Source organism: Hemitrygon akajei, chromosome 20, assembly GCF_048418815.1.
Source record: "Hemitrygon akajei chromosome 20, sHemAka1.3, whole genome shotgun sequence".
In the NCBI taxonomy this organism is placed as follows: Eukaryota; Metazoa; Chordata; class Chondrichthyes; order Myliobatiformes; family Dasyatidae; genus Hemitrygon; species Hemitrygon akajei.
Genome location: NC_133143.1, coordinates 49,113,842 through 49,128,761, shown reverse-complemented (window position 1 = coordinate 49,128,761; position 14,920 = coordinate 49,113,842).

Below are 14,920 nucleotides of genomic sequence, written 5' to 3'. Positions count from 1 at the left end.
TTCAAGTTCCTAGGTGTCAATATCTCTGAGGACCTAACCTGGAACCAAATATCAATGCAGCTACAAAGAGGCATGACAGTGTCTGTATTTCATTAGGAATCTGAGGATATTTTTGGTATGTCACCAAAAACACTTGCAAATTTCTACAGATGTACTGTGGAGAGCATTCTAACTGGCTGCATCACTCTCTGGTATGGGTGTGCTACTGCACAGGATTGAAATAAGCTGCAGAGAGTTGTACCTTAATCAGCTCCGTCACGAGCACTTGCTTCCATTGTATCCAGGATATCTTCAATGAGTGATGCCTCAAAAAGGCAATGTCCATCGTTAAGGATGCCCCATCACTCTACTTCGCTTCTGCCAGTTGATTTCTGAATGAACATTGAAGCCCTGAAAAGTACCTCACTACTTTTTTATTTCTGTTTTTGCACTACTTATATATATATATATATATACCGGTGGTGTAGTGGCATCAGTACTGGACTTCAAGGCAGATGGTCCTGAGTTCAAACCCCAGCCTGCCCGGGCAGCAGCAGTATCTTGCACGGAAGAAAGACTGGTAATCTACTTTCGCATCTTGCCATGAAAACCCTATGGACCCTATGGTCCATGAGGTCATGAAGAGTCAGACTTGACTAAATGACTGATTTCATGGTGTTTTTCTATTACCATGTATTGCATTATACTACCGCAAAGACAACAAATTTCACGATGATATTAAAGCTGATTCTGATTCTGATTTTTATATCCTGATGTAAGTCTGTACTTATTTAGTTGGTACTCCTTTTAAGAATTAGATGTCAATTGTGTTTATTAAATGAATAACTATTTATAATTTTGGTGCAGACCCAAGTGGACCAATATCAGGAGAAAACAAAAACTTGTGTATAAGTGAAATTTAAAGGGAGGATGATAATTCAAGGAGTGCATCATACCATATGGAATAGAATGATACAAATCTAGAGAGGACTTCAGAAAGCACGAGGAACTGAAATAATCTGAACGAACATTCAACCTTGCTACTTGTTAAGATCAGGCCAAATCCTTTACCTCCTGCTGGGTCCAGTATTGCTTTATACTCATGGTGTCTAAACTTGAATCAATAACAGTTTTGAATATGCTCAATACCTGAGGCCTACATCCACCAAGGCCTACTTCATTGGACAGTAATTCCTGCCAAAGTTGAAGAAACAGAAACCAGGTGCCAAGCAGCACGAAGAAAACCAGACCCTTAGGAGCAAGATTTTGAATGCAGAAGGCTTGTCCAGCACCCTGATGATTAACGATTAATGATGTTGGGATGATCTAACATGACATTGTGGCAAGGACATTTTCTATCTGACTGGTATTTCATTGCACCATCATGCATTGGAATGGCCAGCTCTATCGTTGGATTTTATTGCTGAACCACTTCCGCCATTAAGTTCCAAAGTACGGGTTTGCCAACCCGGGTTCAAGTCAAGTCAAGTCAAGTTTATTGTCATTAAGCTACAAGGGGTGATTGATAAGTTCATGGCCTAAGGTAGAAGGAGTCAACTTTTGAAAACCTAGCACATTTATTTTGCAATATAGTCCCCTCCTACATTTACACACTTAGTTCAGTGGTTGTGGAGCATACGGATCCCTTCTTTGTAGAAGTCGGAGTCTTGGACCTCCAGAAATGGTCGACAGTTGGGGTGATTGATAAGTTTGTGGCCCAAGGTAGAAGGAGATGAGTTATTAACTTCAAACTTTCTGCATAATCACTGAAAGAGTTGAGCTGCACGTGCATTTAACGAGAGTTGTATAACTCACCTCCTTCTACCTTAGGCCACAAACTTATCAATCACCCCTCGTTTTTACGTATGCCATCAAATGAGACAATGTTTCTCCGGACCAAGATGTCAAGCACTATAGTACACATAATGCCCATGTAACTCATAATAACTTAGGAAAGTAAGAATTACATCTACAAATGAATTATGCATAAATAACCAAAGTGCAAAAATTAAATATTGAATAGGACAGTACAAATTAATCAGTGACACTTTGAATGCGATGCAGCAGGAAGTTCAGAAGTGAGGGAAGAAGCTGTTTCCGATCCTGACCGTTCTTGTTTTTATGCATTGCAGTCTCCTGCCTGATGGTAGAAAGTCAAAGAGGATGCTGGATGGGATCCTTGATAATACCAAGGGTCCTGCATTTACAGCACTCCTGATAAATATACTGGATGGATGGTAAGGAGACCCACATGATCCTTCTAGTCCGATGTTTGGCTGCTCCTCTACTAGATGGAGTTGCAGCCTGTCAGGATCCTCTAAATGGTACTCCAAATTCAGTTAAGATGTGGTGGGAGCCTCGCTTGCCTCAATCTCCTCAGGAATTGGAGGTGCTGTTGTGCCTTCTTATTCAGGAAGGTGATAGTGAGGGACGAGGTGAGGTCATCTGTGACATGATCCTCCAGGAATTTGGTGCACTCAACTCTCTCTACAGAGGAGCCATGTTCACGGAGAGAGAGATGGTTCATCTGCACATTCCTAAAGTCCCCAATCATTTCCTCAGTCTTCTCCACATTCAGACTTAGGTTGTTATTTTCACACCAGTCCACCAGCCACTCCACTTCCTCTCTGTACTCCGGCTCATCATTGTTGCTGATGAGACCACCCACTACTGTGTCATCTGCAAACTTGATGACACATTCATATGTCAGCAGTATGAACAGCAGTGGACTGAGCACATAGACCTGGGGAGCGCCAGTGCTCAGAGTAATGGCTGTGTGCGCCCTTTGCTTAATGGTATTGGTTGAGAAATCCTGTTCCAAGGGATTTGATATAAGTTGAATATTTAACTGAGGCTGTGCATTGCTCATTTGCCATGAGAGCAGACGTTTGTAATGCCCTGGTTCACATCTTTACTGTTACGCTGTAGGAATTTCATTTAGTAGCTCTGTAAGAGCTGTTATTCTGCTTTCTGCCTGTTTGGGTTATTGTTGAAGATTAGGGATGATGTGGAATGTGGGGCGTTTGTTCGAGAGGAGATGAAGAGAGAAGATGCTAGGGAGAATCGGTCATAGCATACAGTCTGGTGGGAGACCTGTTTGATCGAGCTGGATTGTGAGCAACGTTCAGAAGGAGGTGTGTGCTCTCACTTTGATTGAAGGCCCAGAGCGTGAGCGACAGAGTAGTTCAAGACTAGTTCCAACCTGTGCACATTTGACTGTTTAATTAGAATGGGCCCTTTTCTTTTTGTTATTCCTTACTAATCCTTCAGTTAAGATTCATAAATATAGTTCCATTAATCATATGCAGTGCACTGTCTGTTACTTCGTGGCACTAATTTTAACAGGGTAGCAAATGACACAGCAGCCACACAAACCGAGGTTGGGGCAGAATCAAGCGCGCCTGAATCTCACAAGTTTGGCAGGCTTGGAGGTTGTCTTTCCTATACTTACACAGCCAGGGAAACCAAGGTGCTTTCATATTGAATGTTGTCTGCAGCAGTCTTTGTTGAGAAGGATATTTTCCATATTAATGAAATCAGCTTCCAAAGTAAGATGTGCAGCTTTTGCTCTCCTTGAGTATAGAAATGTGCGGAGATCTTAATGGGGAGGTGATGGACTGGGTTTGGGGTACAATAGAATGTAGAACACTAAAGCAGAGGAACAAGACCTTTGGCCCACAATGACAACCAGTTAAATTAGTAATCAAATGGTCAACTAAACTAATCCCCTCCGCCTACATAATATTATGTAGTTCCAAAGAAGCTCAGGTTAAAAAAAGAGCATAAAGCTAATTAGACAGTTCACATAATTCTAATTACCGATTGAGGAAGAGAACACGACAAATTGTGGGACATATCTTTAAAAGTAATCTCATATTTACCAACCATCCTATGAGGTCTTGATAGTGTGGTGAACTACATATACCTGTCTGGACATGCCCCCTGATGACTGCTCCTGTGGCTCCTCCCACAGACCCCTGTATAAAGGTGATGGAGGTCTGAGCCCAGCCTCTCAGTCTCCAGGATGTAGCATGGTGGTCACTCACTGCTTATTCCTTCTTCCAGTCAATAAAAGCCGATACCTCGCTTCTACGTCTCAGAGTGAGTTATTGATGGTGCATCAGATAGTATAAACTAAATGATTCAACGCCCTCACTGAAAAAAGAACAGCTTCACCAATGGTTTATAGGAATCAATCAGCAGTTCAGGATTAATTTAGAAGACAACTCTTACCTCTTTAAATATGGTACTTCATGATACTTTCACACAAAAATTATGTTTATATGAGATACTTTTTAAGAAAAGAATATGCAAATAAAAGATGACATAAGGTTGTAAGGGCGTAGGCAACACATTTTAACCATTCACAGGTGGTTTCCACTCTAAGCAGACCTCTTCCATTTCCCACGGCTAACTCTGTGCATTTAATGTAAAGCAACAACACCACCAGAATTAACCTTTGTTTCAGCCATGCCTGTCATTTATAAATTACCAGCTGCATTCACTGACAGTGTACTTCTGCTCAAAACCTTGAGAGAAATGCCCACATTCCTGGAATGTTTACTGACTCTAAGTAAATGACAGTCACCCCTTCCCCTGTTAGTGAAGTAAATCACTTGGCCAGTTATGACGGTACAGGTGTCCCCCCCCCCCCCCTTTACAAAGGTAGAGCGTTCCTATGAAATCTTTTTTAAGCCAAAATGGCGTAAAGCGAAGAACTATTAATTTATATGGGAAAATTTTTTCGTAAAAGCAAAAATCCTCTTTGCAATGTGAAAACAGGTTACTAATGTAGGTCTTTTGTAAAAGCGAAGTGGCGTAAAGCGAACAATCGTAAAGCGGGGAACATCTGTGTCTGTATAAAGACTTAACAAATCAGTCAGCAACTTTCCTTGTTTATTTTGTGCCAGAAATGAAAGATGGTTTCCTTCCTAAAAATATTTCAGTTACTGTTGGGGAAAACACAAAACAAAATTCACTCCAACAGATTAATGAATACCTTGTCCCATTTACACTTTAATTTAACAGGAATTTAACAACACTTTAATTTAATAATACAGGAGGAATTAAAGCCTGACCATAGCAGTGTCACAGTGAGCACTGTATTATCAGAACAGGAAGTGTTGTAGCAAGACTCGGTTTGATATATGTCACGCTTTCTTTTATTGTTTTTTTGTACACATTAGCATTAACCAACTACTTGCTTATCTGTGACCACCTTTACACCATCAAATATCAAAAGATAATTCATAGAGGCATGTTTAAAAACTTTTGACAACAGCCACATAAGAATTTTCATTTATTTTATTTAGAGATACAGCACAAAACCGGCTCTTGCAGCCCAATGAGCCACGCATCTCAGCAACACACTTATTTAACCACAGCCTAATCACAGGATAATTTACAAAGAGTAATTAACCTACTAACCGGTTCATCTTTGGAATGGGGGTGGAAACCGAAGCACTGGAAGAAACCCACAAGTTCATGGAGAGGACACAAAAACTCCTTACAGATGCATTGGAATTGAACTGTGTACTACAATGCCCGAGCTGTAATAGCATCGCACTACCTGCTACATTACCATGGCTCCCCAAGAGTGGTTGAACTCTTTGGACAAAGCGATTGGTTTCACATAACTTCTTAAATCAGGAGAGAGAGATAAAGGTGATAAAGGGTTTACAGAGGGAATTCCAGAGCTTAGGAGCTAGAAGTGGAGTGGTTGAAATTAGGGATGTGCAGAAAGTTAGAGGTAAAAGATAAACATAACTCTCAAAATGTTATAGCACTGGGTGGATGAATAAAGGAAGAGAGGGGATAGGAGCCACTTAAAGTCAAATAGGAGGATTTAAAATGGAAGTGAAATTTATTGGTAGTCATGTAGGCAGAGCTTTTAATCCTAAGGTTATGGGCAATAGATGTGGATGAAGTCAAGACTACGGGAGGTGAAACTCATATATTGAAATAAAAGCAGGAAATACTGGAAAAAGCTCAATGAGAGGCAATATCTGTATAAAGGGAAACAGAATTAATGTGTCAGGTTGAAGAGAATTCATCAGAACTGTGAAAGTGAGAGGATAAGTTGGTTTTAAGTTACAGCGAGTGACAGATGGTTCGAACAAATGAGATATCGCTGAAAGTGTGAGGCCATATGATTCCAATATTCACAGAGCTGTGTGGTAAATGAATTAACCGGGACAGTTCAAGAGAGAGAAAGCAAAAAGGGGACGAACAGGTCAGAGCCAAAAGCTGAAACCTAGAAGAGGATTCCTGAAAAGCTCAACAGATTGAGCAGGGACAAGATAGGGAGAGGGAGAGAGAGAGAGAGGGGGAGAGAGAGAGAGGGGGAGGGGAGACAGAGAGGAGAAGAGAGAGAGAAAGAGAGCAGGGAGAGAGGGAATGAGGGAGAGAAAGAGAGGGAGAAAGAGAGAGAGGGAGGGGGAGAGAGAAATGGGAAGAGGGAGAGGGAAGAATGAGGAGGGGAAAGGGAGAGAGGAAAGGAGGGAAAGAGAGTGAGAAGGACTGCCTTAAAATAGATAATTTTATAGAAGTGGCCAGTGTTTACAAATACAGGAATGTTGAATTAAGTGAAAACATTGAATTCAGTATTGAATCCTGATAGTTACAATGTGCCCAAACAGAAGACAAAGAGCTGCTCCCCAAGCTGTTTTATATTTTAGAACAATTTTTTTTGTGTTTTCTCACTTATCTACTTTGTGATTTTTAGAAAATAATCTTTCATTATTTGCAATGTGAAGAACACGCTCTCACCTTCCACATCTGAGCTCTTTATACATTAACTGACAATATACCTGCGATGGCATTTTGCTTTGAACTTTTATATTCAATTGTGTAATCAAACTGAGGCAGGGAAAAAGGCCACCTCTGCATTCATGATGAAACGATTGCCTGTATTGTTGAATCAAGGCTGAGAACTGTTCACAATGGCTAATGGTTTGTGGCCAAGATTAAAGTCTGATTGAGCAGAATTGATGGAAAAAGTTACTCCTGAGGTATTTCCAAATACCTTTTCTGCACTTTGAGCAGCAGCTTCTTTCATTCTTCAATATACATGATTCAAAAACAGTTTTTCATCGCTGCCAACTATTCAGAATCAGAATCAACGTCAGGATCAGGTTTAATATGACTGGTGTATGGTGTGAAATTTATTGTATTGTGGCAGCAGTACGGTACGAAACATACAAGTTACAAACATAAATAAATAGTGTTAACCATAGTTAACGGTGAGATAGTGCTCATGGGTTAATGAAACATTCGGAAATCTGATCACAGAAAGGCTAAATTAAATTGAATTGAATTGACTTTATTACTTACATCCTTCGTGTACATGAGGAGTGAAAATCTTTATGTTATATCTCCATTCAAATGTGCAATGTGCAATTACAGGTATAGCAAATTCAAATAAACATTATGCACAACAGGAGAGCCAATATAACATAGAAATACAGTTGCATCAGCGTGAGTTAATCAGTCTGATGGCCTGGTGGAAGAAGCTGTCCCGGAGCCTGTTAGTCCAGGCTTTTATGCTGTGGTACTGTTTCCCGGATGGTAACAGCTGGAACAGCTTGTGGTTGCCGTGACTTGGGTCCTTTTTACCCACCTGTCTTTGTAAATGTCCGGAACAGTGGGAGGTTCACACTACAGTTGTGCTAGGCTGTCCGCACCACTCTCTTCAGAGCCCTGCAATTGAGGGAGGTACAGTTCCTATTCCAGGCAGTAATGCAGCCAGTCAGGATGCTCTCAATCGTGTCCTTATAGGAAGTTCTTAGAATCTGGGGGGCCATACCTAACTTATTCACTCATTTAAGGTGAAAGAGGCACTGTTGTGCCTTTTTCACCACACAGCCGGTATGTACAGACCATATGAGATCTTTAGTGATGTTTATGCCAAAGGTGCTATGTGGTATGGAAACTCTACCACAGTGGACAGGTAAGTTCTACAATGGATAGTCATATTTGCCTAATGCATTGCTGGCACTAGACTACCCACCATCAAGGACATATATACAGAAAGTTTCCCCAGAAGTGCCAGTAACATCATGAAGGATCCTACCCATCCTGCTCATGGATGGGCTGTTTGTCCTACACCTATAAGGGAAGAGGCTACATAGCATCCAAACCTGGATGACCAGATTCAAAAACAGTTACTTTCCCCAAGTAGTCAGTCTGATAATACCTCGACCCACTATCACCTTCTTTTAGAATCACCTTATGTTCAGACACTCCTGTGCCTAGTGTCACTTCATGGACAAAGAGTCAATCTATGTATCTAAGCTCTCTGGTTAATTGGGACACATTACATTTTGCTTCAATTAAGTGGCTGCCCCAATTAGCTGAAGTTTCATGGAGTTAGTTAAAAAGATATAAAAAAGACAAACTGAGTAACAAATCATGTACTTAGCTGAAATACACAACAGATTAGAATGCTACCAATAGCATTACAGTGCTGTAAAACTGTGTATTAGTTCCTAGTAGTTATCAGTGGAGGAACTCTTGCAGTGTATGCAATGAACAAAGTTAGGGCAGACAATGGACTACCTTCATAGGATGCTATCAGTCATTGCATCCTCCAAATTTTCATTTTCATTGTAAAATTCAAGATGATTGTTAACATCTACAAATTGTTCGTAGTTGCTAACTTGTTGAAGGGGTGACATCACACAAAATGCTGAAGGAACTCAGCGGGCCAAGCAACGTCTATGGACAAAAGTGTAGTCGATATTTTGGGCTGGAACCCTCCATCAGGACTGATGAAAACAAAATGAGGAGTCAATGTTAGAAGGTGGGGGGACGGGAGGAAGAAGCACGAGTTGACAGGTGAAACCAGGAAGGGGGAAGGGTGAAATAAAGAGCTGGGAAATTGATTGGTGAAAGAGATACAGGGCAGGAGAAGGGAGAATCTGATGGGAGAGGACAGAAGGCCATGGAAGAAAGAAAAGGGGAGGAGCACCAGGGGGAGATGATAAGCAAGTAAGGGAATAGAGTGAGAGAGGGAAAGAGGAATGGGTACTAATGACATAGGAAAGAAAAACAAAGCGGTCCTGAAAAGAGAATGTGGAGAGCTGGGCATCTCCCAGGTAGTAATTTCTGGATTGCCTCCTGTGCCACACGTCAGAGAGGGTAGAAACAGGATGATTTGGCAAATTAATGAATGGCTGAAGAGCTGGTGCAGGGGGCAGGGCTTCAGTTTCTTGGATCATTTGGATCCCTTCTGGCGGAGGTATGACCTGTTCAAAAGTGATGGGTTGCACCCGAGGGGAACCAATGTTCTTGTAGGGCAGGTTTGTTAGAACTGTTGGAGAGAGTTTAAGCTAATTTGGCAGTATAAACAGGTGAGAGGAAGTAGGGTGGACTGATGTGAGAGTTGTGAGGTGATAGAAGGTAGTGACAAAGAGATGAAAAAAACTGGAATCTGTTAAGAGAGGACTGTGGCCCATGGAATAAAAGGAAGGAGGTGGGCAGGAGAACCAACAGAAGGAATGTGTGGATGATGGGCAGATGGAGAGATTGGAAGCAGGGAAAGTTATAGAATAATTTGGGTGTGTGAGATCAAGATAGAAGCAAAGGAGGGAAGGGTGGGGGGATAGTGGGGAGTGTCTTCTGGAAGTTAAAGAATTTGATGTTCATACTGTTAAGTTCGAGAATGGCCTGGCAAAATATGAGTTCCTATTCTTCAAATCTGCATCATCTCAATTTGGCAGTTGAGCAGTCCATATACGACAGATCAGAGCGGGAATCGGAAGTGTAATTAAAATTGCTGGCCCTCAGGAGACCTGTGCCAGTTTATCTCTGTCTTCTCTCCCCACCCTCTCCATCATTCACACATTACTCCTACTTGTTACCTTTCTCCCCTTTCTCCCTTTATTCCATAGTCCACTGTCCTGTCCTATCAGATTTCATATTCTTCAACTGTCTTTTTACTTCCACTTATCACATCGCAGCTTCTTGCACAATTCCCACTCTCCCCCTCTCTCTCTCTTTCTCATTTTCCTATCATCCTCCTCACCTGAATCCCCCTATCACCTACCGGGTCATACTCTACCCTCTTCCCATCACCTTTTTATACTTCTATTCCTTCAACAGCCAATGAAGAGTTTTGATCTAAAACTATTTATTTCCCTCCATACATGCTGCCTGACTCACTGAATTTCTCCATATCCTTTGTGTTAATTTTAATCTATTATCCACTTTTTCATACAAATTAACCCAAGTTTTTTTAATCGATTGAAGTCAAAGCCAATGGATGCAGGCTTCTAGTTACACTCCACAAATCATTAATTCACACTTCTCCACAGAGCTGAAGCCAACATTCTTCTTGATCTTTTATCCCTGTGTCAATTTGTTATTTATGTCCATGTGCTTGCATTCCTTCTCTCAAACCAGAGCAATGTATAACCTACGGAGAAAGACAAGAAGACATGGAGTGCACCTTAGAATATGTTCAGCTGGCCTATTCAGTTCTCTGACTTCATCACTCATGTGCCATATGTTATGTATTTACATCGGCTCCAAACTGGTCAATGCTTTCCACAACCTCTCAAGTCTCTGTACACAATGTGTTTATTCTCACATTTGTGCTAAATTTGACACAAAATCAACTATTTATATTGAATCTTTTAGGCTCACACATACTGACTGGTATTACGTGTTCTGTTCCACTGACCTACGGATTGAGACAATCAGAACCAGCATACGTCCTGAAATTCGTTGTCTTTGCGGCAGCAGTACAATGAAATACTTTATAATCGAAACAATGTGAATTACAGTAAACATATATATACTTACTGTAATTCACTATTGTTATTCACATTTATACATATTAAATAGTTAAATTAAGTAAGTAGTGCAAAACTAGAGATAAATAAATGTAGTGAAGTGGTGTTCATGAGTTCAATGTCCATTCAGAAATCGGATGGCAGAGGCTGTTCCAAAATCATTAAATGTGTGCCTTCACATTTCTGTACCTCCTTCCTGATGGTGGCAATGAGAAAAAGGCATAACCTGGGTGAAGGGGGTCCTTAATGAAGGATGCTGCCTTTTTGAGGCATCGCTCCTTGAAGAAAGACACTACAGTAATCTGAGCAGTCATCTTTTAACCTGCTCTAAACTAATAAAAAAAGTTCAGTTTTTTTCATGTGAAGGTGTTACGTATGCGAAAAAAATGTTTCCTTGCTGCCCCTACCTTCTCTTAGTGGTACCAAAAGGTCTTCCACTGTAGTCCTTAAAAGTTGCAAGCTAAGCCCCTTTCAGTTTCAGCTGTAGTCATTATCTCCATAGGAAAAACATGGAATGTACACTATGCTTGCTTTTATCTCTTTCTTTATATGCATCCAAACTCCTATATCTTTCTCCTGACTAGCATTTTTCATAGTTGCACATTGCTCCCTTGGAAGATGTACTCATTGTTCCCATGTAAGATTGATCGTCTAATTTTAACAGTGGGCAGATTAATTTCATCAGTATGATTAACCTCTCACTGTTGTTACGATGTTTGGATCAGATCATGAACACCTGTTCTACATCTTGCTTTTGGATCTGCGGAAAGATGAAGAGGCTTTTTATTTGCTTTCATGCAGTCCATCATCACAGGAATCTACTCATGTCCTGATATCTGCAGAAACCCCAGCAGCAAGATCTTTCAGCTACTGTAAGTCATAGCAGAGCTTATGTAAAATACAAAGACCAATTTATGTTAGTGGATGTGTCAGTGCTCGGTCCAAGATTTTTCCTTAAATATCTCCCAAAAGGTTTCATTTACAGAATTCAACACAGACTATTCTTAATTTTACTAAAATAAGGAGCACAGTCACCATCTGGCACACTGCTGATGAGTAGCTTTGTTTGACTTTCTGTCTGATTGTATAAATACAACATGGGTTATTTTAGTTAAGCTGTTTGTATTCCAACAGGCAAATATTTAGACACATGGCTGTCAAAATAAGTATGCAGAGGTGTACTTGTAATGATGTTATCATCATAAAATAGGTATTATAAAGTATTCTTGTCAAATGTATTTGAAACTTCTATTGCGAATTCTGCATCTTCCTTGACATCTTTCAAATATTTAGAAATGATAACATTCACAAAGCAAAAACCTTCATGTATAGAAATTTATCCTAACCAACAGTGCTAAATGCTAACACCAGGGTATGGTAACCTGTCTCCAAAATTTATACCAATGACAAAATATCTCAAGGAGCTTCACTGCAAATTATCTGAAAATATTTGACAGAGGAACACAGAAAGATACTGGGGTAGATAGCCTGCAAAAAGAGATAAGGTGTAGGGAGTATCTTGAAGGAAGCAAAGGGTAAAAGGGCAAACAGATAAGGAATAGAGTTCCAGACTATAGTCTGCAATAGCAAGTACTGAGCAGAAGCCTTAGGCATATAGATAGATATATATATATAGCTATGGTGCTGAAGACATTAGTGTATTTGTCAATATGGAGTGGAGAGTGAGTTTATAGATCTGCGGGAGCAAAGGATGTTGAGAATGGTGAAGGTGGAGCACCATGGGACGGGAGTGGGACATGTGGCAGCAAAGCAGTGCCAGGGCAGTGAGGGGGGTGTGTGATTCAGGTGCAGACACACCTAGCCCCGAGACACCAGACCAGGTCATTTGATTCTAAACAATCGGTTTATTGATCATTATAGAATGTCTCTTTAGTGGTTCCCCCTTGCTTCCCCTTCTCCTAAACATGATTCCCTTTTCCTTGTTCTGTACCCACTCTCATTCCACAAGGTGCATGGTGTGTTGGCCTTTATCAACCATGGGATTGAGTTCAAGAGCTGTGAGGTAATGTTACAGCTATATAAGGCCTTATTTAGACCCCTCTTGGAGTGCTGTGTTCAGTTCTGGTCACCTCACTACAGGAAGGATGTGCATGCTATAGAGAGAGTGCAGAGGAGATTTACAAGGATATTGCCTGGTATGGAGAGTGTGCCTTATGAGAATAGGCTGAGTGAACTTGACCTTTTCTCCTTTAAGTGATGGAGGATGAGAGGTGACCTGATATGATGTTGAGAGGCATTGACTGTGTGGAGAGCCAAAGGCTTTTTTCCAGGGCTGATTTGACTAACACGAGGGGACATAGTTTTAAAGTGCTTGGAAGTAGGTACAGGGGGAATGTCAGAGGTAAGTTTTTCACACAGAGAGTGGTGGGTGCATGGAATGCACTGCCAGTGATGGTGGGTGGAAGTGGATACAACAAGGTCTTTTAAGAGACTCTTAGATAGGTACATGGAGCTTAGAAAAATAGAGAGCTGTGCGGCAGGGAAATTCTAGGCATTTTGTAGAGTAGCTTACATGGTCTGCATAACATTGTGGGCCGAAGGGCTTAAAATGTGCTATAGATTTCTATATTCTATGTTCTAATAGGGACATATATCAGAATCAGGTTTATCATCAGTCATACGTCATGAATCATTTTTCTTTTTTTTGCAGCAGCGGTACTATAGTATTGTGCAAACGTCTTGGGGGGGATGTGTGTGTGTGTGTGTGTGTAAGACATTTGTACAGCACTATAGCTGTTCATGGATGATCAAGAGGCAAGAACTTCAAGAACTCAGAGAGAGCTGGTACTTTCTGCTGAGGGACTGGAAGAAGTTACAGAGATTGGGAGAAATTTGTAAACAACATTGAGAAATGAAAAAAAGGTACTTTTTAATAGGGAACCAATATTACTCAGGCAGTATGAGCATGGTCAGCTGATGCAAAGTCATGGCAGCAGTGTTCTGTTTATCCGCAGGGAGAGCAGGAGAATGGAAGCTGGCCAGTTGCACATTGGAACAGTCAAGGTTCTAAGAGTCAGCTAAATGCATGGATAAAGGAATTGGTAGTAAACAAACTGGGGCAGCAACGGAATCAGACACTGAAAGTGAAATGACAAGGTTTAACTAAAAACTGTACGTAGTGCAATCACTTGTGTTAAGTATGATGTCCTCCTTCGGGGTTGTCTACAGGAATTAGCCCAGAATGCTTGGGTAGATTTTCTTAATGGAGAACCTTGCTTAACGTGGGAATGCTGATGAATGTGCAGTCACTACCTGGTAACTGACAGATCGAGATCAGGATCCAGTGGCATGGGATGTATAACATCTGGGTACCCTTCAGTACTGCAGCCTACCTTTACCTTTACAACAGCAGTACTTTTACACCTTTTACCTTTACCTTTACACCTTCTTGCAGCAGTAGCACATCTCAATACATAAGGTCTAAGATTTTTGCACAGTACTGTATTTAGTCAGAAGGAATGTCTGCCCATCAAGTAATGGATGATGGTTGACAATTTTGAGATAGCGGACAGGTCGTCAGAGATGATATTCAAGATTCAAGTTTATTTATCATGTGTATTTATAGTGCTTCTACTTCCTCAGGACTCTGCGGAGATCTGGCATGTCATCAAAAACCTTGGCAAACTTCTAAAGATGTGTGAAAGAACGTGTGCTGACTGGCTGCATTACAGCCTGCTATGGGAACACCAATGCCTTTGAGTGGAAGATCCAATAGAAGGTAGTGGATTTGGCCCAGTACATCATGGGTAAAACCCTCCCAACCATTGAGCACATCTACTAAGTGTTGCTGTAGAAAAGCAGCATCGGTCATCAAAGATCCCCACCACCCAGGCCAAGCTAATTTCTTGCTGCTGCAATCAGGCAGAAGGTGCAGATGCCTCAGGAATCACACTCTTGAAACAAAAGGGGATAACTACACTAAATTTCCTCTGATGTTCCCACAACCAATAGGCTCACTTTAAAGACTCTTTATCTTGTTATTTCAGACACTCGTTATTTATTGCTGCTTATTTATATTTGCATCTGCATAGTTAGTGTTGTTTGATCCTGTTTATAGTTACTATTCTATAAATTTTCTAAGTATGCCCACATAAAAGGATCTCAGGGTTGTATGTGGTGACTCTGAT